Genomic DNA, 26,358 nt, shown 5'->3' with positions numbered 1-26,358 from the left:
TCAGACAGAGTCTGTCTGCTCCGATGAGACGACCTCCTGCATGTTGATGTAGAAACTGATCTGAAGGCAGTTTGACCAGGTGTTATTTCAGCCAGTGAAACAGTCCGACTGTGGACAAATGCAGAGGAGTGACACATCTCTTCCTGCTGTTTGTTGATGCACTGCTTTGTTCAGGACAGAATGACTGGCATTAATGCAGCAGATTCCCCCGACGCTCTTGTGCATCACTTGGTTAGAAACAGTTATAAGCCCTCAGCTCGTAGCCTCCAGACCTCACGCTGGTTTCCCTAAAGCTCTTACTTCTGCTGCAGACACCTGGAAGAAGCAGCTGATTAGATGTGCATTTTTTAAATTCTAAGTTTAGTATTTTTGGTGTATTATTTTTATTCATTTTAGCTATTTATTTTTTAAAGAACGCTGCTCTCTTGCTGTCTTACCTGTAGCCACCCTCCAGCCATCAGCCCTGACCTTAATCTGTAACCTCCAGCAGTTATTCCCTGGTCTCCTGCAGGCAGTTTCATATCTTAGATGTGGCTAATGAGTGAGACTCGTGCTGGATCTCCCAGTACAGAAGGAGAGACTCCCTCAGGATCATTTGCAATTAGCCAGGAGCGACTTGTGTTTACTCAAGTCAGTTCAGGTCAAGTCTATTTGCAGAGCATTTACTAAACACATCTGGAAGTGTTTAAAGACACAAATGTTTCATAATTAAAATTTTTCTGCCAGATGATCAGTATTTGTTACTTCGTGCAGATTTGCTTTTTTTGTAGCCAGTGAATGTCTCATAGATTAGACTGATAATAATTCATTTAATATATAAACAAGTATCTTTTCTTTAGCAGGTCTTTTATACATCATACATGATACAGCTTTATGTGCCTCACAGCCATCTTCTGACAGAGCTCATAGTCTGTGTTGTGTCGACAGATTTGTGATCAACCCTCTTTGTTTGTTGGGTAACGTTAGGATTTTATTGATGCCTATTTTGATACTGATACTGCTTATCAATACAGTAATAAAGATGTACAGTTTTTGCAGAAATAGAAAAGTAAAATTGTTTCTTGAGTTTCCTGTGTATATATATCGAGGGAGGAGCAAAAGCTTCTTTGCATATAACATCATACATTGATGCACTGTCCAGATAGAGGTTAGGCAGCTGGAGGCAAAGACTATCAACACTGCACAAATGCTTATGATTTGCACCATTTACAGCTGTTTCAGTCAATGAAATGGGAAAAAAATAAAAGCCACTTTAAGTCCTGAAACTAGTAGGATGTAAAGGGGAGACGTAAAAAAAATAAACACCTCCGTCTTCAGTCTGGAGGAGCCAAGTCAACTAATGTCAAACATAAACATCAAAGTTAAAATGTTGTGTTAATCATGCTTCCAGTTGGATGCAATTACAATGCAACAACTTATTCGTATTTTTAGCCACGACCCAGATTTTTAGCAGCGTTTCTCGAGACATCAGGGATCAGTTGATCTCGTAGGTAACGTTAGAAAATAGTAGCTAAATTTAGCTAATGTTAGCTAGTAATGTTAGCCTGACAGAGGTGCATCCATGCAGAGTTGGAATATAAAAGAAAGTTATACTTAGGCACATTTATTTATCTGGCCAAAAACAAGACAACAGATGTGTTAGTCGAGGATCCAACCACGGCTCAAAGTGGTTATACTTCACTAGACTTGTTCGTTCGTTGTGTAATGTTAATAATATTAGGAGCTCTGGAGGACGAGGTCATTTGTAACGATCATGTCCACAGAAAGCACATCGGTCAAGTTGTGGGAAAAATCACTTTTCTTTGTTTAATATGGATTAAGTTTCAGTGTTCTATTGATACCTGCTGCCTGCAGTTTAATATAGTCACTTTCCTCTATTACCAGTTTACACAGTATATGGATTCATCACTTCCTGCACTGCATCTGAATATCATGTGTTGTAATAGTCTCGTGATTGCAAACAAGCTATTGCCACAAATGTCTGGTGGTGATGTGCCTTAATGCTGCTTCTGTCAGAGGTTCATCTCAAACAATATCACAAGTTACCAAAGAACTACAGTCTTTGAGTTTGTCAGAAGTTAACAGTTACAGTGTTCATAAGGTGAGCCCATCACCCATGACTACACAGAATGTAAACATGCATTTAAACAATGTCAGACATATTCACCTGAGAAGGGCCGATTTGTCATCATTAGGAGATGGTTAGGGATCTGGAAATACCAACTATGTTGAAGTAAAATAATGCTGCATAGATACTGATAACAGCAGCATGTGTCCAGGAGCTTATCGATATTTTTGTACTGACCAATCAGGAACTGGTTCCAATTTAGTACCGCCTCTCCATACCCATCCTTAGCTCTAATGATGGTGATGTAGGAAGGAGAGCTTGTTCTATACTCGCTGTGACAGAAGTATATTGCTAGCAGGAGCGTGCACTGTCCGAAACCAGCAATCATTCTTTTACGGCCGTCACGGTGAAGTACATGTTGGTCAGATCTGCAGCCTGAGAGTCTCCTCAGTGTCTCCCTGCAGAGCCGACGCCCTGTATCCCCAGCAGGGCCAGTACAGTGAGGAGAGAGGCTCATGATGTGCTGTAGTATCAGGATGATACAGCAGGAGGTTACAGCAGCACGGTCATCACACCCTCCTGTTTCAACATCTGTTAGCCAGACTGTCATTTCACACTCAAACAGCTTTAAATTGAACTCAGTAATATGTTTTAAAAGTCGTTAAAGTAGGACTGTATACTTATTAGTTGCTTTGATTCCTTGATCATGAATTACACAGACTCAGTCTGTATGAAACAATAATGGAATCTAATCGCTCTGACATCAATAATCAATATAAATGCTTTTAATTGCAATAATCAAATGGTCTTGAATGTACTTCCTCCTCTGCCAGGACACAGAAGCTGAACGTTGGTCATTCTCTCTTACCACTGCCAATTCTACTGCTGCTGTAGTGTTAGTAATACAGCTGCTACTGCCAATATCACGACTACAACCATTTCTACTGCTGGTAGTAAAAATGTTCAGCCTGACATCAGCAGACACATTTTAAAAAGGACTTTAAATCTTTTACTTCCAATAGTTATTGCAGGAGATATTCAATTTATAGATTACAGTCTAGACCTGCTGTGTATGAAAAGTGTCTTGAGACAGCTTTTAACTTGTGATTTGGCACTATATATAAATAAAATGGATTTGACTTTATTATTAAGGGGAGCATCATTGAACACAACATAAAGCTTTGGCTGATGATGAATTGTGGTTTCTAAATTTGACCTGGGGAAATAAAAATAATTCTTGAATCAAGTCAACACCCTTAAGTGTCCGCTCAAAATCAGTTAAACATTGAGTTAAAGCTCCTCAGGGGGATATTTGGCGGAAATAGAATATATTATAAGATAATAAGGATGTTGTCTTTAGTCTATAATCACCTGAAAATAAGTAACGTGTTTTCATTACCTTAGAATGAGCTTTTAAAATCTACATAGGGAGTGGGTCCTCGTCTATAGAGATCACCAGGTTGCACTGCCACGTTTCCACAGTAGCCCAGAACAGACAAACCAAACAGCGGCTTTTGACAGCCATTCACACTCTTGTGTCGGCCACTGTAGTGAGCAGCCCCTCTGTGGCGAGCAACATTGGAAAAACACTGATTTTTAAACATGAAACAGCTTTATTCAATGTTTTTACTGGTTTAAATCAGGGGATGTGTTTGTTTTTGAAGAGAAAGAGACATCTGTGGATAATTCAGCTCCTAGTAAAAACCTCTTGAACAATGAACACTGAAGTACCTTTAACTAGGAGGAATTTCAGTCAGTTGAAATCTGCAATCCTCATCGCTCGATTCCATAAAATAAATCTGACACACTGTTCCTTTAAATGTGACCAAAACCCTCTGACATCATGCTTGTTGATCAGGAAGTATTTACTAAATTTACTAAGGACTGGATAGAATATGTGTTTTGTTTTACAACTGTTTGAGTTTGATGTGAGCAGCTCATAGAGACACATATTTAATACATAACGTTCTCCACTCACTCCGTTCAAAGCTAGTGTGACGTGTTGATGAAGCTTTCTGTATGAACACTCAGAGATTCAACAAGAGACCAGAGGGCCCCCATCCTTCTCCATCACACAATGGTGCTGGGAACTCAGTCAGCTGTGTGTGTGTGTGTGTGTGTGTGTGTGTGTGGGTGTGTGTGTGTGTGTGTGTGATCACCCACCATCCCCCCATGTTTAAAATTGAGCAAATCACTTGCTGTGTGTGTGTGTGTGTGAGAGAGAGAGATTGGAATGAGTGGCACATGATGAGGTTCAGGGTTCAGGGTTATTGAGTGCCTCTCTGGAGAATAGATGTAACCCCAACACACACACACACACACACACACACACACACACACACTTGAATATGGGGGATGGTGCCGGCTGTTGCATTTGAGTTCATTTTCTCTCAAATCTGTAGTCGGTGACTCAGTTTGAAAATAATGAATTTGTCTCAACTTTGTGCTGACTTGAATAATATTTCATTTTTATCTGTGACTCTGATATAAACATGGTTTCACACAGGGCTGATCGCTCAGTGTAGTGACTGGGACTGTTGATTGGACATGAACTTACTGACTTAGATAAATTCTACATGACTGAATAAATGAAGCAGACAGTGAACTAAAAGTACAAACATTAATTACCCACACACATAATAAAACTATCACATCAAAGCTTTTGTGCTGCAGCTGGGTTTAAAGACCTCAAGGTTACCTGAAAAAATACTGTGGTCATTTTTCTGTGTTGCTAAAAAAGATGCTCTCTGCAGTGTCTTGGTACTCTGCAGCGATGACTCGTGACTTGGCCTGAATTGTTGGTAGCTTAGCAGAATTGTTGCAAGCACCATGTGTGACCCTGTCTATTTGTTAGCCTAGCTCGATGTTGGTCCACCTTGTGTGTTAGTAAACTGTGTTGATAGCTTGTAATTCACAGGTATGATGAAGCTTTATTACGTCTTTGTATCTGCAGCCGCCCATGAGAAAAATCCAGTTTTGGTTGTTTAGCCAGTGCAGGGCTGCAGCCTTTGGTGGGGTGTATTTCCTGGAGCTTCATGTTGTTGTGCTGTCGATCATAGTAGGTGTTTCAGACTGAAGGTTTTGAGGACGTGTTTTTCACAGTGGAAATAGTTTTAGTACGACTCCCTGCAGCAGCAGTGTTCTTGTCATCTTTTCTCCCAGCAAAATCAAAGTAATGGGAATATTTCCAGCTGCTATGGTAACTGTTTCCACTTTCCAAACTAGCTTGTTGCTTTACCACGTGCCTGCGCAGCACGACGACTACGAAAATCAGTCATATTGTCGTATTTCAAGTTAGTAGTGATGTGATAACAAAAGTAATGTAACGTGTTGTTTGGTTTTGGGGTAACTGTAATATTATTAGCAAAATTTTATTAGTTATTAGTTACACTACTTGTTATTGGAAAAAGTAATGTTATTACTAGTAATGCGTTACTGCCTCATCTCTAGATAATCTGGGAGATAAAACAAGTCTGCTTCAATTACTGTGGCATTTCTCTCTTTTTCTAAATTTTTGCCTCTCTCCTTTCAAATGCACCCTCTTCTCTTCTCTGCTCACCCTCCTCTCCTTCAACTGGACTCCATCTTTGTTCTCCCTCTCCTTTTATATTTCACCCTCCTTACTTCTCCCTTCATAATCTCTGTCCTTCACTTGACTGTCCTCTACTCTCTGTCTCCTTTCCTCTAGCATCCTACTCTCTTCTCTTCTTACCTTGCATCTTCCCTTTCTTTTCCTCTTCTCATCTCCTTTCTTGTAAATCCATATTTCTTCTTTTCCTCTCTTTAAACTTCTACTTTCCTCCCTTGTCTCTTCTGCTTTTTCTACTCTTATCGTTCTGCCTTTTCTTTCCTGGCAGCCTCCTTTGTTTCAGCTCGCTATTTCTCCTCCGTCCTCATCCTCCTCTCAGTATCAGTAACATCTGCTGAGACCTCGGGGTGTGGCACTGAACACTCGGCCTGGCTTTCTGTTTCCAACCATCACTCAGTGACAAATAGAACCACAGCAACAGACAAGCCGTTTATTCAACAGCAGCGAGATAAACTGGGGAGCTGATTGAATGAATTAAATTAAACATTTGTTTATTTTATTAGTAAATCAGTTGAATTAAATTACAATTAAAAAGACACCTGTTCAAAGAGCACAGCATCGAGGCAGGATGGCTTTCCAGTGAGGAAATACTCACTGTCACTCTCACTGTGTCTGCCTGCTTATCTGGTGAATACAAATGAATATTGTCGCCCTGTTTTCTTTGGATTATTGAAAGGCATTCTGGGGAATAAAGGAAACCTTGATACTTGAAAAGGCTGCATTGAAGTCAGGAATATCCCTGAATTCTCTCTCTGCCTGAGTCTTCCACACTCGGCTGTAGCTGCATGTTTGTTCCTCCTCAGCTCAGCTCAGGCTGCTCAGCGTTTACTCAAATTAGGATTTTCTAGCTCCAGTTGTGACACAGGTTGAGGTGAGCAGGTGATCAAACTTCAGCTGGGTGCTGTGTAATCTGACCCTAAACCAAACCCAAATGTAATTGCATGATTGTCTGTGATACAGGGGGATCTGTAGGAGAGCGAGATCCTAAGTTTATCTCTAATTTATGTGGTTGATTCAGCAGTTTTGAACTGAGTGTTCATAAAATCTGTGAAGTCGAAAATGAAACTGTCGTTTTTATACCCAGCAGCACTTCTGCAAGTTGGTTCAGTCAGCCGGTTTCTGTGACAGAGAGGCAGCCAGGCCATTATCTGTGGAAAATAAATTATTGAACACAAACACAAACACAAACACACACACACACACACACACACAAATCGACCAGCTATCTGACAAAATGCAGCAGGCCACTCAGCCAGCTCTGAGCAGCAGAGACCACGATGCTGAGCACTGACTCCAGACCGGCAGTTCAATCAGGAGAGACTCTTTTTTTATATATTTTTTAAATATTTATTAATATGTGCATATAAGCATTAAACATGTGGAAAATCTCTGGCGATTAGACCCCATAGAGATGGTAGGATTTAAGGAGCGGTGATGAATCCATAGTCAAATAGGGAACTAAATTGTATATTGAGTAGGACTAAGAGCTGTGACTTTACTCCATATTGCCTTTTTATTGATTGTTCATTGTAGTTGGTGAAATCATGTTTTCTCTCCTGTGACAGCCCAGTCACTAGAACAAAATGTTGACATTGTACGTCTCTGCAAACCAAGAGTACATTACATTTTTATATTTCATGCTTACCATATCAATGTTTCTAACGTGTTGTAGTTTAAGAGCTGACTTTGTCATCTGGAGGTGGAGGGGGTGGTGGATGGTGTGACAGCTAGGTGAGACGCCTGCCAAGTGGGAGACCACTGTTCAAAAACAAAACCTGTTGTTTTTTAGTGAGTCATCACTGAGTTCCCAGCAGCTTTGTACCTGCTAAGAAGTGGGTCTTTTTAGCAACCTGTCGCTGTGTTTCCTGCGGGGATAGTGGCCTCAAAAACCAGGCATGTTTATGCCAGAAGACGATCTTTTCCTAATCATAACCAAGTGGTATGGGGCCTAAACATACTGTAACCACACATAAATCACAGTGTTGTTGAAACATAAAGAAAGGTAATGTTTATATCCTTTACATGATGATAATGTACAAATGTAATGTCCCAAAGGTTTGCAGAAATGTACAATGCCAAAATCTCTAAATATTCATTCAAATACTTGTTGGTGGGAATTTAAAAAATTGCATTTTGCATTTTAATATTTTTATTCTCACAAATTGTAATACATTTATATATTAATAATATATTTCTTCTGATATTTTAATATATAGTAAAGGAGCTGATTTACATAATTGTTATCATTCAATCAGACATTTTTCCCTGCAGACTTAAAAACATAGTTTCATGATTATCTGGAGAAAGAGGTTATTAATATCCAGTGGATAGGCTGAGCACCAGAACATATCTGATTGCTTCAAGAATAAAAAAAAAACTTAATTATTTGAAGTGCAATAATAAATTGGTGCTAATTTTCCAAACCTGCAGTTTAACATCTCACCGACCCTCCGCTCCTTCTCTTTCTCTCTTTTCTCTGCTTTATTTCAAAGTTCATGTAACCTCTCTGTCGTCTGTCTGGGTGTAATCTGCAGTCTGCAACGTCGGCCAAGTCTCCATTAATAGGGATTTTTTAAAGCCCTGTCAGCCTGCCATTTTTAATAAATTTTTATTTAATTGCAAGAAGAGATAAAATCAACTCAAATCTTTTCAGTCGGTTAATAATTAACAAAATTTTGCAACTAAGATGCAGTTAAATCTCATTTGAATTGAAGTATTTACTTCAACTTTAAGTCTTTTGTCTCTGAGGGGAAGTGTGTCTTGCAGAAGTAAAAAAACACAACACAAAGATATACACAGCTGATAAAACGACATGTGACAGTGAGAAATACAGAGTATGCTTCGCCTCTGCCAAAAACATCATCAGCTCCCAGCAGTTATAAAGGAAACTACTCATCTTCTTTTAGGATGTAAACTTACAAAATGATGTGTGTGATGTTGTGGTGTAAACACAGAGTAAATGTGAAGTGGTCAGATAGTTTGGAACCTCTGTTAGGAAACAGGGTTCCAAATTAGTGCTGGGAAATAATAACCCTGCTGGTTATGAGTGGTGGGAACCTTTGTTTTCTTTGTTAGTTTTAAAATGCATTCAGCAGCGTTGCCCACAGAAATCCACTCAAATGAATGAAAATCATATCAGAGTTGTCAAGGTTAAAAAATGACCTTCATCTCCTCCAACACACTGTGTGTGAGTGTGTGTGTGTGTCTGTGTGATACGGCTTTTATATTCTCTGCTTTCTACCAGTCTGTTGTGTTTTTTGTCTGAGATAATAGTGGAGATGATTTTGGCAGTGTTAAAGGGAAATTCTGTTATTAGAATCCACACAGTAAGATATCATGTAAACATTTAATTCTCACATAAAAGCTTTATTAATTGCACAGTAGAGGGATTTTTAAACAGGAGCTACTTTGAAAACAATTGTTCTTGGTGCGTTCAAAGACGCTCTGATGTCTGAAACATGATGAAACATGATGAAACATGAAAACACTGCAGTGTTCACTAGTGCAGTCTGTGTGTGATGTGCTTTGTTGCTGTTGTTTATGTGGTATATGTTTAAACACTTTGCATACAGTATGTTGTTTCTTTGTTTAGCTTGAAATGAGCAGATGAGCAGTTGATTTCATTAATTTAACGTCTGTTCAATTAAGTTTTTCACAGGGTCATATTTTCAGGAAGTTAAGGGCCAGTGTTGGACGTTACCATTATTGGATGCTATTATTCTTATTATATGTTTACACTTGATACAACACACCTCCACATTTTCCAGACTTTATTTTGCTCTGTTGAAATTTACAAATACTTTTTTACATTTTTAAAACCTCTCCATAAAACCTCTCTTGTTCTCTGCTCTGTTTAAACAGCATTTAGTTTGGGTTTTTATCATGTTACTGTTTGTCTTAGCTGGGTCATTCATGGCTTTCCAGTTTTTTTTAACAGTCTGGTTAGTGCAAATGGTTTATTATTTTGTAACTCTTTTTTTTATTTAAGAAACAAAGAACATGAGGTCATCATGGGTGTTACAAAGTCAAATCACAGTACATTTTTTTTCACTTACATCTTGGCATACAGTGCCACACCATTTCCCCCAGTATTTTTGAAAATTAAGTAAAAGTAATTTCAAGAAATGTTTTGAAATTTTTTCCATGAAATTGTGTGTGAACTCTGGTTAGCAGGCTGTCTATCAGCAAAGCCAACAGAAAATAAAATGAAAGGACATTTACATCACAAAACATAAAAATTTCACCACCTCTAAATAGATAGTGCTTTGAAATGTGGCACTGGGGCTCTGAGTCAGCAGAGTGCCAGACTAAGAGGAAAGGCCTCCTGTGTTTCGCATCATTTTGCATTTTTTTCTTATAAATGTACCTGTTAGTTGCCGGTTATTGGGTGTCAGGCTGTTGACAGCAAAATGAACCGAAGCTGACATCTCTAAAGTGAATCACACCGATCAAATGGAGGATTGTAGCTGTTGTTAGTCGGACACACAGAGACACAGACACAATTTAAAATTTAACATGTTTCCCAGACAAAATAACCTGAATGGGAAAACATCATTTCCTCTCTGTCTCTGTCTCTGTCTGCAGTGAGACATTTTATCAGCTCAGCCAGTTTCTGCAGAAATCATGAATCACACACAGTGAAACAGTGAAACAGTGAAACAGTTATCAGCTCTGATAGCACGATGTGGAACATTTCTCATCTCTGAACGAATCAGCTGATTGGAATTGTTCTGCAGAACATGTGCAGCTCTGGATTTAACTTGGTGTCTGATAACGTCAGCAGTCTGTGCTGTAATATTACCCATAATTACCGGGGGGGGGGGACATGGCCTCCACACACACCCTAATGGTTTGGTTTGTTCCCTGCGGGAATCCAGACTGGAAAGTGAAGTATGATAATATAATATAATGTAATGTAATGAACAAACAAACCAAACCACTGCAGAGGAATGGATACTGTGTTGGTAATTATATAAAGGTGTGTCAGCTATGTTATACACACACATGCTGTTGTAATCAGTTAACTAATCAATACATGTAAAAGCCTTGTAGGGATGTATTCAGTCTGAAAGTTATCAAAACCTCTATATAAACAATAACACAGCTTATGGCACCATATTTACATCAAATCTCGCAAGCGTGATAAAACATGCTCCACAAGAACATATTACCCGCTACTTGCATGTTTCAAGTTCTTGTGCACCAGTTCAACAACTGAGAGCTGTACAGGCATCTGCGAGCAAGACACAAAACATATGAGAGGCAAAGAACAGTACCTGCGTGTGTACAACTCAGCAGAACGCACACAGAGCTGCCACCACGTGTGTGAGACTGTCTGCTTGATAAGCACCAGAGCACATCTGCGCTCTCACAGGTCTCAGTGTTAGCTTTAGCTTCACCGTCAAAGTTTCTCCCATATTAAACTACTTTACTGTCACATTAAAAGCATCGCACATATTCCAACAACAGAACGGACTACTAAATTGTCAGCAAAGACTAAAACACTTGTCCCTCTCCTTCTGTGGTTAACTTTAAGTACAAGTAGATCCATGTGTGGGTGTGATCGCACTAAAAGTGACCAGTCATAAGAAGCCCAGTTTCTCCCTTGGTTTCTGTCCCCAACTGTCAAAAGTCAAGTCAATTTGTGTGGGCAGAGTACAGCTTTGAGAGCACAGTGAACCTGTGAGAGTGTAGATGCACTCCAGCACTCAAGCAGACAGTCTTGTGCACATGGTGGCTGTGTGCGTGCTGCTGAGTTCTACACATGCAGGTGCTATTCTTTGCCTCTCCCTATGTTTCGTGTCTTTTTTTACAGCTGCCTGTACAGCTCTCAGTTGTTGAATTGGTGCGCGAGGACTTAAAACGTTTCAGTAGCAGGTAAAATCTGCGTATCTGAAATAATACAATGTGCTTGTGGAGCATGTTTTATAGTGCTCACAACTAATGACATAAATGTGACGCAGTAGGTCGTTAAAATATCAGGAAAGTTAGTAATATTCACAGGAAATAATTTACTCAAAATTCATCTAAATCATTTGTTTTTGCACAGACTTCCTACAGTTATCACGGTCACTGTTCAGGTTGATCCTACAATATATCAGTTGTTTTCATGCTGTCATTGTTATGCACAAATATAATGTGAAACATCTGTAAAATATGTCACCTACTGAGGGGTCATCAGTTTACTCAATCATAGAAGAGGGGTCCCTTTAGGAGAAAGGTTGGGAACCAGTCATATAAACAGGATAAGACACGTAATGATATAGTATAACATAATATAGCAGTATAATAGAATATCAAATGTAATACAGTATAGTATAACGTAAACTACAATATGGTATAATATAATTTATGATAATAATAATATCACAAAGTACATATTAGCAGCCAATTTTCTCTGTTCCTTTTTTTCAGTTTGATTTTTATTTTTTACTTCTGCTGCTCCTGAATCAGAAACATGATGCAGAGACAGAGAGGGAAGGATTAACGACCAGGAACACAGGATCCTTCAACACATCTTCCTCCTCTGTGATACATTATTCATACTGGGGCTGGGCTGGAGGACCCCTGGGAACCACAGACACACACAGACACACACACACACAGACCCGCACACACACACAGACCTGCACACACACAGTTAATCCTCTGTGACTGCGGCGTGTCTCATGGCTGTATTTTCTTTCTCCTTATTGACCTCCCCTCCGTTTATTTTAAGGCCCAGCGTCACACTCTCCCTCTGACTTTACCAGGAACACACAGCGTTTGGTTTTTTGTAAATTATTTATAACATTAACTTGGCTGTGTGAGCTCAGTTCACCCTGAATTCTGTCTGTGGGGGAGCCATGTGCTGTGGGTGTGGCTAAGTGGAGAGCTAGCTGTGGTTGTGAGGTGAGGCTGGCAGCGTCATCACAGGAGGGTGTCGTATGTTGTCATGGAGAATGTGCAGATGAACGTTAGGGAAAATTGTTTTTATTCCCCCCTAACAATTTGTTGTTTTAAAGAAAGCATTTGTTAAATTATTAACAACCTTTGTTATTAGTGCACAAAAGTAAAAATACACCATAAAAGTAAGTACAAAGAGCACAGTGTAAATTTACAGTCAGAAAGTTCACTAGTAAGGACCGCAGCACAACAGTGTGATTTTAAAGGGGAAATCCGAATGAAAAATGTTTTTATTGCCAAGTAGGTTCGCACATACAGTGAATTTGTCTTGGTGATTTGGTGCAGACAGACTAGAGACTTGATGTAAATATAGACAGAAAATATAAAAAAAGAAATGTGTATAAAAATCAGTTTTTAAAGTGGTAGAACGGTAAAGTGTGTGCAGGAATGTGCAAAACATTGACCAGGGGATGTGCAAACGTTCACAGCATGAAGTATGAAGAACAAAGAATAAAGAGTATGTGCATGTGGGGAGATGGTAGAGATGTGCGTTAATGTAATGTGAAGTATTGGATGAGAGGGAAGAGAGATCAGGAAGCAGGAAGTATTGGACACAGAGAATGGATGAGTGGATGTGATGGAGGGATGAATGTGGAAGTCGTCTGTTTAAAGCCGGATGTATTGGAGTCACTGGAGCCAATTACAGGCCCCAGAGATGTTCCTGGAAAAGGAGAGATGGGAGAGGTATGAGAATACAGATGGAGGGAGGGCAGGAGAGGGCGGGAGGCTGGGTCAAGAAAACTGAGATAAACAGGACAGGGTGTGTTGACCAGGTATAAGTAGATTTGAAAGTTGATTGGTGTGGCCCAGCTCCCAAACTGAAGTTAACTAGTTTCTGTAATTTGTATCAGCTACACATGATAGCCTCAGATAGCTGATATAATGGATAACTGGTCAGCAGTGAACAGTCACAAAACAGCTGTAATGACAAAGCCATCTCTGGAATATATAAATATATCTGTGAGTATTTTAATGGTTTCAGGTTGAAATAAGAGCTGTAGCCCTCTAAATTTGGCCCACCCTATTGTTATCGATACTGATATATGATATATAGCATATAAACACAGTTTTTAGGAGAAAGGTTCTTAAAAAAGGGGGTTTGGCATTTTCATTCAGTGACATGTATTTGATGTGTAGCTACCAAAGCCATCCCAGTTGACATAAGCTACAAACTTTTTGTTTATTACATGATGAATTGGGCACGAGGCTGTGGACACAAGCTGAAGAAAGGCAGAGCTCTTGAAAGAAAAAGAAAATCACACATTTAAGCTTCAGTATAGGAACATTTGTAGAATCTGCAGCATCATGATTAAAGTGGAAGAAACCCCCTTTTTTCTCTGCCTCAGCGTCACTCTGTGATTTCAGCTGATAAAACAGCTGCTGTGTTACATAAAAATCTCTCCCAGTGTGGCTTTAATCTGAGCTTTAATCTCACAAAAGACAGATGAATCAGATCCCGTGTAAACGTCTCCTGTCTGACTCCAGACTGCTGATTCACAAACAGCCAGCCGAGCTTTGAATCATGAGATCAGAGAGGATTAGACGTCAGAGAGGATGTTAAACAAGATGATTTCTGTAACGTGTGCATGCGTCTGCGAAACGGAGAGATGATTTAAAACGCTCAGATGAGCTCACACAGATTAAAGGACTGTATGTATGTACTGATGTGTGTGTCTGTTTGTGGCAGACTGAAGCTCAGAGGAGCAGAACACACTCAGACAGGAAGAGTCTTCCGTGAGGACGTGGGGCTGGATATCTGTCGCACATACAGTGTTTGACCTTTGGTTTCTGACACCAGAACAGTCCTCTAGTTTTCTAGATAACTTTGTTCCTCATTTAACAAAATAACCATACTCAGAGGTTAAAAGTCTGAACTCAGTCGAACAACAGCTTTTCAAAGTCTGCTTTATATTACATACAAGGAATTTGTCTCCAGTTTTTTGTTGCTCTCAGTGTACTTACACACACAATGATTTATAGGAAGACAGAAACAGACATACAGATAAAAATAATAACACAGATTTATGCGTATAATATTTAAATATAAAAAGAGACTTGATTCTTTACACCAAGTCTGTCACTTCTTCAGAGAGGAGAATTTCCCTCACAGTTGGCCAAATTAGGTTGTTATATATCGATGACTGATGTACATGTTACAGCACGGAGTGTACTGTAAACTGTAAATACGTAAATTATAATTTGTAAGTAAGTTGGTGTTTTAATGTATTTTTTTTAATTAAAATAGTTTCAAATTGGTGAAATTTAAATCAGGAACTGTCTGAATCTTTACCACAAACAGCTTCAACAGCAGTTTATTGTCTTTAGATTCATTCTGTGAAGTGACCGGTCTGATCAGGTTGATGTGTTTCCACATCAGTTAACACTGGTGCAGTGATGTTTTTTTAATCTCTAAACAGCCTGAGACGCATTACATAATAACTGTGTGTGCCATAATACATTTTGCTGTCACACATAGTCAGTGGAAGTTTGCTCAGTTTGTTTTGTAATCTGAATCATCTGATTTTTGGCACTTCAATGTGAGTTTAATTGTGTCCAGTGCTTTGTGAAGGACATCAAACACAGAGGATTGTTTACTTTGTGTGTGAGAGTGTGTTTGTGTGTGTATACTTTGCATATGTGTGTAATAGTGCACTCACGTGTCCAGCCTGCATCCCTGTCGGCATCTCTGCAGGAAAATGACCTATTTACTCTTTAATTAAGTCATGAACACACAGCTCTGTTGTACCAGTATGAAGGTAAGAGTGGGAGTCAGTGTCATAGCTTTGCTTTTCTGTCTCCTGTCGCCATTTAGAGTAATAAAAAAATGTGTTATAATTATTTACCAACCAGATTTTTGTTTGATCCATGGACTCAAATTACCTAAACATTAGATGTTTAACATGCTGCGTTTTTTTGCGCCCTCCATGCCATTGTTTTTGATATAGAGGTAAGGCACCGGAGACACCGTTGCAACACGCAAGCGACCTGAACGCCTGTTTTTCAGGGCATGGCGGCTGCGTCCTCAGATAAACTGAGTTCAACTTTTGGAACGTAGCAGCGCGCACCGCATGTCATGTGATGGGAAACAACCAATCACAGCCAACAGATATCTGTCCCGTCATCTGTAAATATCCATTTGTGATAAATATGGTGAAGAAGTGGATCATGTTAGTGCAGAGCTGTCAGAGCTTTACATCTGTCCCACGGACAATATTTTAGGCCTAATACACACTTAAAAAACAGCACCTAGAAGAAGATCAGCTCTGCACTCAGGATTATATCTAAGTAGGCTATGATACAGTGCTGGTTATGGTTGCTTAGAAACTTAAGACTCAACCTGCCTCTGCGCTCTTAAAAGTTGGCACAGAATAGGCACAATAGTTGCACACTGCACCCAACCTCGCATTTTCCAGGCGGTTAAGGATATGGCATGTGTACGGCCACTAAATGTAAACTAAAAAGGGGGCTGGAACAAAAACTTTGAAACCTGTACGGTTTTACTGCTCGCTGCTGTCTTTGCTTCTGATGAATTTCAAGAAAACACATCTTCTGGAAAAAGAGGAGAGCAGCCTTGTTGGAGCAAAGATTTGTTATTTAACTGTAAGAAGGACTTTGTCCTAATTATAGGAGTGATGGACACATTGTTCGTTGGTACACGTCCTCTTAACTAACTCAGATTAAGTCCCCTAATCGGTGCACAGCCATGTGCACAGCAATGCAAAACATGCAGATGCAAATGTTTCATATCTAAGGAAAAAGTAATTCTCAGTTGATGAAAGATGTGTTATTTATTTAAAACAAGCTTTAAAAGCACTTTAAAATACAACATGAATAAAATATTGCAGAACAGAAGCAGTGGTTCTAAAAAGTTTGAAGTGCAATAAGTGAACATAAAACTATGACAATGTTTTTATAGTTTAAAGTTTTAAGACAGGATTTATTAAACGCTTTGTGTCTCGCAGGGACTGAAAACTACAGTTACATTACAGGTGATTGACAGAGATTATAAGCAGATTAATAATCCTCCTCTTCAGCCTCGATGAGCTGGTGAGAGTTATTGATCAGAGTCATGAGATCATTATAACTGCTGTCATACTTCTCAGTTATCACCATGATCATCAGTGTATCATCATCACATTGTCCTGTTCATCTCCCTTTCTCCTCTTCCTCCACCACCCCTCTCCCCTCCCTCTCTGTGGTCATGTGGCTGATGATGTCATGATGATGCTAATGATTTCATCTCTGTTTTTAGTGGCTGACCTCATCCTGACACGCCTCACAGACAGGAAGTGCTTCTCTCACACAGAGTATAATGTAGATGAGGAATCTTCGTAGTTTATGTCTGAAAAGAGAAAAATACTTTTTAAAGGATGTTGAGTAAATAAAATGATAAATCAGTTACACAAGCAATTTAAGAAATGAAAAAGTGTTGTTTATTTCTCTGTATCGTCACTTTTTTCCTGTGAAATTTTGGATAGTTTTACTTTACAGTCTAATTGAAGACATTTATTAGCCAGCTCAAGCTGAAGCTCAAGCTTTGAATGAGTGTGAATCAGCTGTTCTTCATTGAGATTAATGATGTTTTAAGCCTGAGCAGTTTGCAGACATTGAACATCAATGAGGAGCTCAGTGCAGAGTTAATGGACATTAATGTTGGTGTCTGAACAGCAGAGAGAGACTTTAGGAAATTGGAGGGGTCATCTAAGTGCTTTTGGACTTTTTTGAAACTCAGTGGTCAGAAAACAGAACACAGACACTCATATTAAACTTCACTCATTATTATGGGCAAAAAGATGTACAGACATGGACACGTTTAAGCTAAAGATCCATCATCAGTATGACAGAACGCTGACATTATATACACACAGGTTAGGTTCACATTCGGGATTGAGAATATATCATATGAAACTCAAAGGTCAGTTCAGTTCAGTTTGTTACACGTTTGAACGGTTATTTTTGCGTTTCCTTTGACAAAAGTTGTGGATGGTTGATATTTTAATTTACGGCTTGTGAACTGCAGTCAAACTGTCGGACTAGGCAACTGTTAGGGGCTGCACACGTGCTGCATCTTTAACCGTCTGGAAAACGCAAGGTCAGGCACTGTGGCACAACCATAACAAGAACTGTATCACAGCTGACTTAGAAATAATCCTGAGTGCAGAGCTGATCTTCTTCCAGGCATTGTCTTTTAAGTGTGGAGGCCTAAAATACTGCCCATGAGGCAGATGTAAAGCTCTGACAGCTCAACTTCTTGTCTGTATTCATCTCAGACTGATATTTACGGAAGAAGGGAAAAATAGCTGTCGGATGTGATTGGTTGTTCCTTGTCACATGACATGCGGTGTGCTCTGCTGCGTTCCAAAAGTTGGACTGAAAAATATGGGCTCGGAAGCTCATGCGCCTAATGGCGTCGCTTTGGCGTTTGTCCCTGCTGCATGTCTACCTTAAAAACAATCCATTAGAGGGCACAAAAAACACGGCATGTGGATGGCACCTTAATTGGTTAACCACTGAGAATATGTTTGACCAGTTATGCATGACACTCTATGGGTTAATTCTACTGTACCATCTACTACTACTACTACTACTAGTACCACTGTACTATGACTGATACTCAGTCAGTTTACTGCACTGCAAACCTGACAGTGGTCACTGTGTTTCTGCAGCAATGTATCCCACCACCGAGATTGTGTTACCAGTGGTAATGGCAGAATGAGTGGCGCTGTTACCCGATCAGGGTAGTACACAGTGCAGAGTGCTTAAGGAACTAGTGGAGACTTCAGGATGGGCGGTGGAACTACATTACTGCATTTAACACAGCTAGAAGATTGACCAGTCACTTGAATTAACCAGTCACTTGTCGGTTAATGGACGTTGGCCTATCAAAATCAAAATGAACTGAAACATCCCGAGTGACAGTTTCAACAAATATGACAGTTATTTTCATAGAAGTTACCAACTCTGTGTTTAATGGACAATGATTGGGGCCCACTGTTTACAAGCTTTACCTGTCTGTATCAGTTACAGGAGTTGGTTCAGGTGTCATGAAGTGATGTAGGAACGGAAAGTCGTATGTGGGGCTGATTTGAAACTCTGGCACTGGATGTGACCGGACTCTTGATCTTTATGGTCTTGCTCGTCGACAGCATGTTCGCACTTCACTCAATCAAACCAGTAAAACGAAGCGACCTGCTGTCCTCAGCTGAACTGGTCTGAACTGGGTCACCATCATTAATCCTGTCAGGCAGGTTGAGTTTATCACTGACTGCTTTTTGTTCTGCTGCTCCACTGACATCGTTTCTCTGCTTCACTGCTGCTGATGCTGATCAATACAGAGCCTGAGTCACCCCCGCACTGCAACACACTGACTGCTGATGCTCACTGGGTCACCCTGTGTGTGTGTGTGTGTGTGTGTGTGTGTGTGTGTGTGTGTGTGTGAGTGATTTCACACTCTGATACCAGATTGTAAAATCGTGTTTGGCTGCAGCCAACACATTTTCAAAGGTGTGGGCATCATTTGTCTTTAATTGTTTTGTCATCGAACTGAATATTAAATCAGAGGAGGACAGACTTGACTTGAATCATTAACAACCACCATTTTTTTGGGTGAATGTTAAAACTGTGTTTTACTTTGGAGATCGATGAGACCAATCTACATTTTTGGTTATAACTCAAGCATTCATACACTAATTCTGACAAAACTTGACATAAATGTCTAACAGTAGTGGTCGAATTGAGGGGGGATGAGGGGGGATGCCATCCTGTTTGTTAGAAAATTGACCAAAAAGCATCCTCCTTGTTAATCTAGAACCTGTGTGTGCAGGCATGGACGTAATTTGAGAGAGGGACACAGGGGACATGTCCCCCGCACTTCCCGTATCTGTGCCCTCCGTCCCCTGCACTTTTTGCAGCCGTTACAACTGTTAAATTTGTTTTTAACATGTGGTAACATGTTTTTCTGAGCCGTCTTTAATTGCACCATGAGTAGACGGCGTCAGGCGCTTGTAGATAATGTTAGCTAAATGATGACTAATTAATAGATGCCAATGTATCAAGTTAAGCTAGTTAACAAGAACACTAATATTAATGTTACCTATGTTAAATACCTTGCTAGCTAGCTGCTTGCTCCTCCTTAATAAGAACTTGTCCTCACTATTGCTTTGCACATATTTTTTTAATCTTTATTGCCACAATATAAAGAGCAGAGTCAGGGAGGAGACAGTGGACTAGAGGCCAGCAACTCAGGAACAGAAGGGGAGACATTTGGTCAGATACTGAATTGGTGACTCTAATCTTGAAACTGTGCTGATTGTATAGATCTTCTGTGTGTGAAGCATCCATGTTTTCACTGACATGGATGGAGACTGTCAGAGACACTGGACTGGTTCATAGAGACATGTAACTGTGAAGCAGTGATTCTAGTTTTCCTATTTAATCTCTATTTATGTTGTGTAATGGCAATTTTTTTTATTTGTTTTATTTTAGTTAAATAGTTAATTAACAGCTGCAGTTTTTTGCACAGTTGATGTTTATCTTAACCTTTAATTTTAGCAAATCAATAAGAAACTTTTTTTATATAATTTTTCCCTGGAATGTCTTCCTGTTACATTTTTATGATGGTATGAAATTCATGCTGAAAGCTGCAGATGAGCTGATCTGGGAACTGGATACATATTTTATTCAGAGAAAAGAGTTTAAAAAAAGACTATGAATAAAACATTTTATTTGTCTGTTCGCTGCGTCGGGTGGTGCTTAAAGGGATTTAAAGCTACAGCTGAGATGAAGGGGAACACACACACATGGACCGTGTGTGTGCAGTGCCATGCTGTGTCAGCCATGTCTGAGAGACAGAGACAGAGAGGGTAACAGTGGAGGAAGAGACAGAGGAAGTGTGAGAAAACAAAGTAGTTACTGAGGTTTTGTCTCCTTCATGCAGTAAGACAGAGGATACAGAAAAAGAGTTTATCATCCGACCACATGTTTGATCATCTGCCTCCACAACAGTCTGGATTATTCCATCTGGTTTTAAAATATGGGATTAATATGTCTTTAAACGCCAAGGCAGATGGAGAGGTGTCAATATGTGTCCTCTTTATTGTTATTATTTATTTTTGCATTTGTATTTTGGGAGAACCAGTTTGAATATAAGACCTTCAAAGTAAGGACTTCACTCTAAATGTCCACAGCCATGTGGAAATGCTAGTGGCTCTGTGAGGGTGTTCTTAGGCACATCAAAGCTTTGTCTACACGCTCACAATGCTAACATGCCTATGTTCAACAGGTATAAAGCTGACCATGTTCACTCTCTTACTTTCGTGTGTCAACATTATAATACTTGTTCAGTAGCAAGAAACATAAAGTCATTAGTTCTGCAGTTATTTGGTCATAAACCACATAAAAATATTGACGTGATAAAGGTGCAAGGAAAAGTCAGAGGATCATCAGAGTTATTAGTTAGTTAGTTATTTCATTGCTTCCAAGACAAGGCCTATACCATGTATATGAGTTCAGTATCTTAATTTCTGTGCATGTCACACAAGCCTCACCCCATGATGAAGATGATAATGTTGATAACATTTCAGTCAGTGAATCCAAAATAATTTTACAAATCACTTCATTGACTTTGGTATTTTATTATCACGTGTTTTTTATGTTGTCCACTTCTTCTTCTTCTGAATCCAAAAACTGGTCACAGAATTGAAATGATTAACAGAGCAGAATGAATGTAATATTCCTTTGGAAAGAAATCCTAATTATCTGATCTGCATCATCAAATCTAAAAAACAACACTGAACTCTCCAGCAGAGTTAATTAGGTGGTGGGCTTATTGAGATTTAACCCTGTGTGGATTAATTCAGAAAATAAAGAATGTAGAATTGAGGAAGATAAAATCAAATTCGCTTTCCAACAAAAAGAAACCATAAAGGAAGTGGATATGACATTCGGAACATTAATACAGCAGCAAACCTCTATATGCTATGTAAATATATGGTGGAGTAATAGTGTCCTGAGCAGAGAATGAAGTCATGCTGTCTCTGTGTATGTGTTGTAATCCGGGCTTCTCCGTTGGATGTTGAGAGTCCAGCTGCATGTTCAGCTCACGCTCAGTTAGCTCGTGCCCTCTGCCCCAGCGTTTGACAGGTTAAATGGCTGATTTACGAGCACACACTTACTGATCATCATTTGAAAAGCTCAGCATCTCTGTATTTATGCTCTCAACAAATAACTAATGTGAGACAACTAGGATTTGTCCCCAGATTCATTGCAAACCCTGACTGGTGTCCTCTCAGAGTTGGTGATTCAAACTAAACTTTCATCTCTGTCAGAAAACTGATCTGAGTTCAGACTGTTTACTTACAGCACAGCTACACTCACAGATAACTGAGCCTCCTACCTGCCTGTCAAACACCATCAACCCACAAACCTTCTCGAGATAGTCTGGATCTGGGTGGAGTCCTGAGGGGATCAATAGATGTGAAGTCCGGTGGCCGCTGGCTGCGAGTGGAGCTAGCTGCTAACAGCCACCGCTTCAACTAACAAACTCCACAAATCCATTCCGCAGCTTCACCATCCATTTTCTTGGAATCTATAATTCTGTACCCAACAGATCATCGAACATTTTGTACGCTGTTTTTTCCAGCCCTTTTGAAGGAGCCTTGGGTGGTTGGAAATTTGGTTTGTGACCTGTAAGGTCGAGTCCTAGAGTGTCATTCCTCAGTGGCAGTGCACTAATCGGCCCCATAGACACACATTCACCCTGCAGTACACTCCAGTAGGTATGTGCCTCTAGATTTTGCGGACAGTACCGCGGTGGGTCAGGAGTAGTTTTTGGTTCCACAAGCTTTGAAGTTGTGATCATTTTCTTAATACTGTCCAAGATGGCAAAAGGCAGGTTGTCCAGGTGTTTGGTCATGTCTATGAGACCTCCCTGGACCGGCTGTGGATCTTTCAACTGGAAACAGTCGACCACTTCAGCTGCAGTGTTGTAGTTCTTCAGGAATGAGAGATTTTCAGCTCTCAGCACCGCCTCTGTAGCTCTGACTGTGTCTGAAAGAGCTGCTATCTCTTTGCTCACAGCCTCAGTCTTCCTCTTCATCATCCGACTCTTCTGCTTCTTTTCCTCCCTCACTGCAACAAGTCTCGCCTGCTCTTCCTTACGGAGAAACTCCTGAAGCATCAAGAACTCGGACTTTATCTGCCTCTCTGTGTCTTGAGCCTGAGCTTCAATGTCTTCAGCTGTTCGATCAAAGTTTCCTTTAATGTCTTTAAAGAGCTCTAGTTTCTCCTGTAAAGGCTTCAGGAGCTCCTGCAGTCCCGCTCTGTAATCCCGAGCAGCTTCATCGATGGGTCTGAAGCTGTGGTTGGTGTGTAAGCTTGAATGCAGACAGATGACGCACACTGGCTGCTGGTGATCCAGACAGAAGAGTTTGAGATCCTCTGAGTGCAGACTGCAGAGCACCTCAGAACGTCTCTGATGTCTCTCCACTGAAAAAGCTTCACACAGGTTCTTCAGTGCCAAGTTTTGAGGAGGAACATAAAATAAACTTTTTCTCTTACAGACTGGGCACCCTTGACCTGGCCTCCCTGTCCACCACCGCTCCCAACAGGCTTTACAGAAACTATGGCTGCATGACAGGAGCACAGGATCTTTAAAGATTTCAAAGCAGATGGGACAGAGGAGATTCTCCTCTGACCGAGACGCCATTTTCAGTCAGTCACGCTTGACCTCCAGAAAGTTTTCTGAAAGTCTTTAATGCATCGAAGAGTTGCAGTATCCCAGTATTCCCAGTATCTCCACTGTTCCATCTGTAGCTGTTCTGTCTTTGTGGCTCTTGTATGTCTGGGCGTCCTTTCAAAGGGGAAAAAAACAAAACTGTTTCCTTGTTTGGCTCAAGCGGTTCTGGTAAGCGATCACTGCTGAGCCATAAGCACTGAACCATAAACTGTCATAGAGCTGGGGTGTGTTTCATTGCAGGACATTTGAACTGTAGACCAATAACATGCAGATCATTTAAATGTTCATCTGTACCAATAATCACAGAGCTAGCTTCTAAAGTGGGCGTAAATTTCAGCAACACAGAATTGATCATAATGTTGTTTTCGTCCATGCCATCACTGTTTATTGCTCCTCTGGTGAATTATGACATCTTATCTGTTTAAATGACACCATAACGAGCCAAGAGGCTAATTACATAGAGATAATGTTTCCGAGAAGTTGCATAAACTTAATGCCAAATGTTCACAGTCAGCATTGTTTCTGAGCAATAAAATTCACCTTTGTACACGTAGTTTAACATTTATCTAACTAGCACCTGTTCTGCCACTCTACATCCATGTCCTCTGAAGTATTCAGTCATTTTTGATTGATTTACATAGATGTGCATTTCAGTCTTCATCAGCAAAGAGTACTGAGGGAAGTTCAAAGAGTACACCACTGATTTAGCATCACGATCCCTTAACATTGTCAAGATGGATAGTTTTGGGACGATCAAAGTCAATTGTTGTTTTTTATTTCATGTATTCTTCTTCTTTGTCAAAAGTTGGCACCTACTTAACCAAAACACAACATAACATCTGTCAGTTAGGTCCAATATTTGATTGTGTTATGCTAGTATCAGTTATCGTAGCCTCCACATACCTTAATCCCAAGTCCCCTTAGAATGGTGCCAAGCTTTGAAGCCAGTATGACATACGCAGTGGCCAGACCCCCAAAATACTTTTTCCTGTTGACTTACATTGTAAAGAGAGGTCTGTAAATCAGTAGGTACATTTTTTTGAGTGTCACAATTGCAAAATGACTTGTTTCACTATCAGGATTTAATTCATTTGGTCTGATAACATTTTAAATGTCTAGAGGAGCCGCAAGATAATTTTGTCCCCATTCAAGTTAGCAGAGAGCTAAACCAGAAGTTAGCCACTTGGTCGTGTTCAGCTGTGCTCTGCTGCCTTAAGGGAGTGATCACACTGAGATGAAACGCTAGAGATGCGCACTAGCTACTGGCGTCTGACGCTCAAAAAGTTGAAAATATTTTAACTTTTCAGCGTCTAAAAACGCGCGTCTAAAAAGACGCCGGAAAAACGCCCGTCTAAAAAGACGCTTGAACGCCGGTCACACGCGCAGTATCATAGTTTTTACTGGCGTCGTGTTTCTGACGTTTCATCTCGGTGTGATCGCTCCCCAAGTCTCTAGTTTGCTTGCTTTATGGGCCTCAGCATGCGGAGGATCTGGGTAATTTCATACTGCGGAAAGAGAGCTTTTTTGGCTTCATGCGCAACTTTCATAGAATCAACAAGGTCCCACCTCCAACACTGTGTCCAGTTCTCTCAATACATCTAGGTTCACGCCATATAGCCAGTTCTTCAGGAGCAGCCGTAGTACCAGCCCACTTCATAACTTTACTTCTCATTCATTCACAGTGAGCTTTAAAGTGAAACAATACTTCTCCAAAGGTGCATTCAGACTGAACAGACCGACACGTCCTCAAAGGTCGGCAATGTTTCAACTCCAGCAAAAAAAATTGTGCTTAAACAGAAGCTTCATTAACGAACATAGACAAGAAAAAAGTAGAGTTTCTGTGGAAGTTTGACATCAATCAGAAGCCTGGGCTGAACTGTATTTTACTAGCTATTGCTATGTTGATTTAAATTGATATTTTTTCAATATATTCAAGTTGTACATTGGTGAATGCTGCTGAAGTACTTTATTTTCTCTTGCTGATAAAACCATCTGATTAGCAGCAAACTGACGTCATGTCAGAATTAGATGTGCTTCTGATTGTCCACCAAGATAACAATAAATGACTTTGCACTCCTGATTCGAATGAACCTCCCTTCCGTTTGCAACGCTTGTCTCACCTGTGCATCGTGCACTCTGCACTAAAATATCACAGAGGTGAGCAAAGCAAATATCAGGTGGCTTGAACAAGAAGGTGTCTGTGAAATATACAGAGATGGCTGAAGTGGAGGTAGAGAGAGAGATTAAGGATGAAACGTGAAGGAAGTCTTTGTGGAGATGGCAGGAAATTACAGAGGGGAAATAATAATCTTTAACTTCTGAGGAGGAGAAAGAAGATCAGTGGAGTGTGTTTGCTTCTGTTCCTCTTGTTTATTCATTTTGTTGATTGTGCTTTTGTTGATGAAATGATTGTGCTAAGCTTCATAATTAGAGGATACAAAGCAGATAGCTGAACGTGTGTTTAACAGAAGAATGCTCATGTTATTATAATACTCTATTTTATATGCAAGCTTTTTGTCTGTGAAGGCTACTTTCTGTTTCTCTGTTCATGTGACTTATTATGTTTCTTTATTTGTGTGTGTGTGATGCTGAGCAGCTGTTTCATTTCTCCACCTGCTGCATGTGAAGGTCACAGTGAGATTTATGTATCCGTGTGTTTGTGTATTTCCACGGTCGGATGTCAAATAATAGACTGAAAGGTCAGACAGTAATCTAGCTCTCTAATTGGCTCATCACTCACTCCTGCTGACCTCCTATTGGCCAGGATGCTACGTGAAGTGGAAATATAGCTCAAAGATTTTAAGTGAGACTCGGTCAGCTGCGTTGATATATATAATAATAATGTAATGAAACTGAAAGGACTGTACTTTTGTTTTGATTGTTAGAAAACAACACTTCACATATTTACACATGTATTAAATGTTAATTAATTACAGTTTGATTCTGTTTTGGATCTGCTGCCTAATAATTAGACTAAGATGAACCTATACTGTAATTGTAATGCATGTTGCTGCTGTAAGT

The 26,358-nt window shown here is 40.0% G+C and overlaps 1 protein-coding gene across 1 annotated transcript in view; it reads left to right on the top strand.

Annotated features, from left to right (window-relative positions):
• Positions 1 to 26,358, top strand: part of akap6 (A kinase (PRKA) anchor protein 6) — a 279,493-nt gene that overhangs the window by 5,898 nt on the left and 247,237 nt on the right. The window lies entirely within an intron of this gene.

Source organism: Epinephelus lanceolatus, chromosome 15 (assembly GCF_041903045.1).
Source record: "Epinephelus lanceolatus isolate andai-2023 chromosome 15, ASM4190304v1, whole genome shotgun sequence".
NCBI lineage: Eukaryota > Metazoa > Chordata > Actinopteri > Perciformes > Serranidae > Epinephelus > Epinephelus lanceolatus.
The sequence above is the reverse complement of the archived record's forward strand: the minus strand, read 5'-3'. Positions and strand labels throughout refer to the sequence as shown.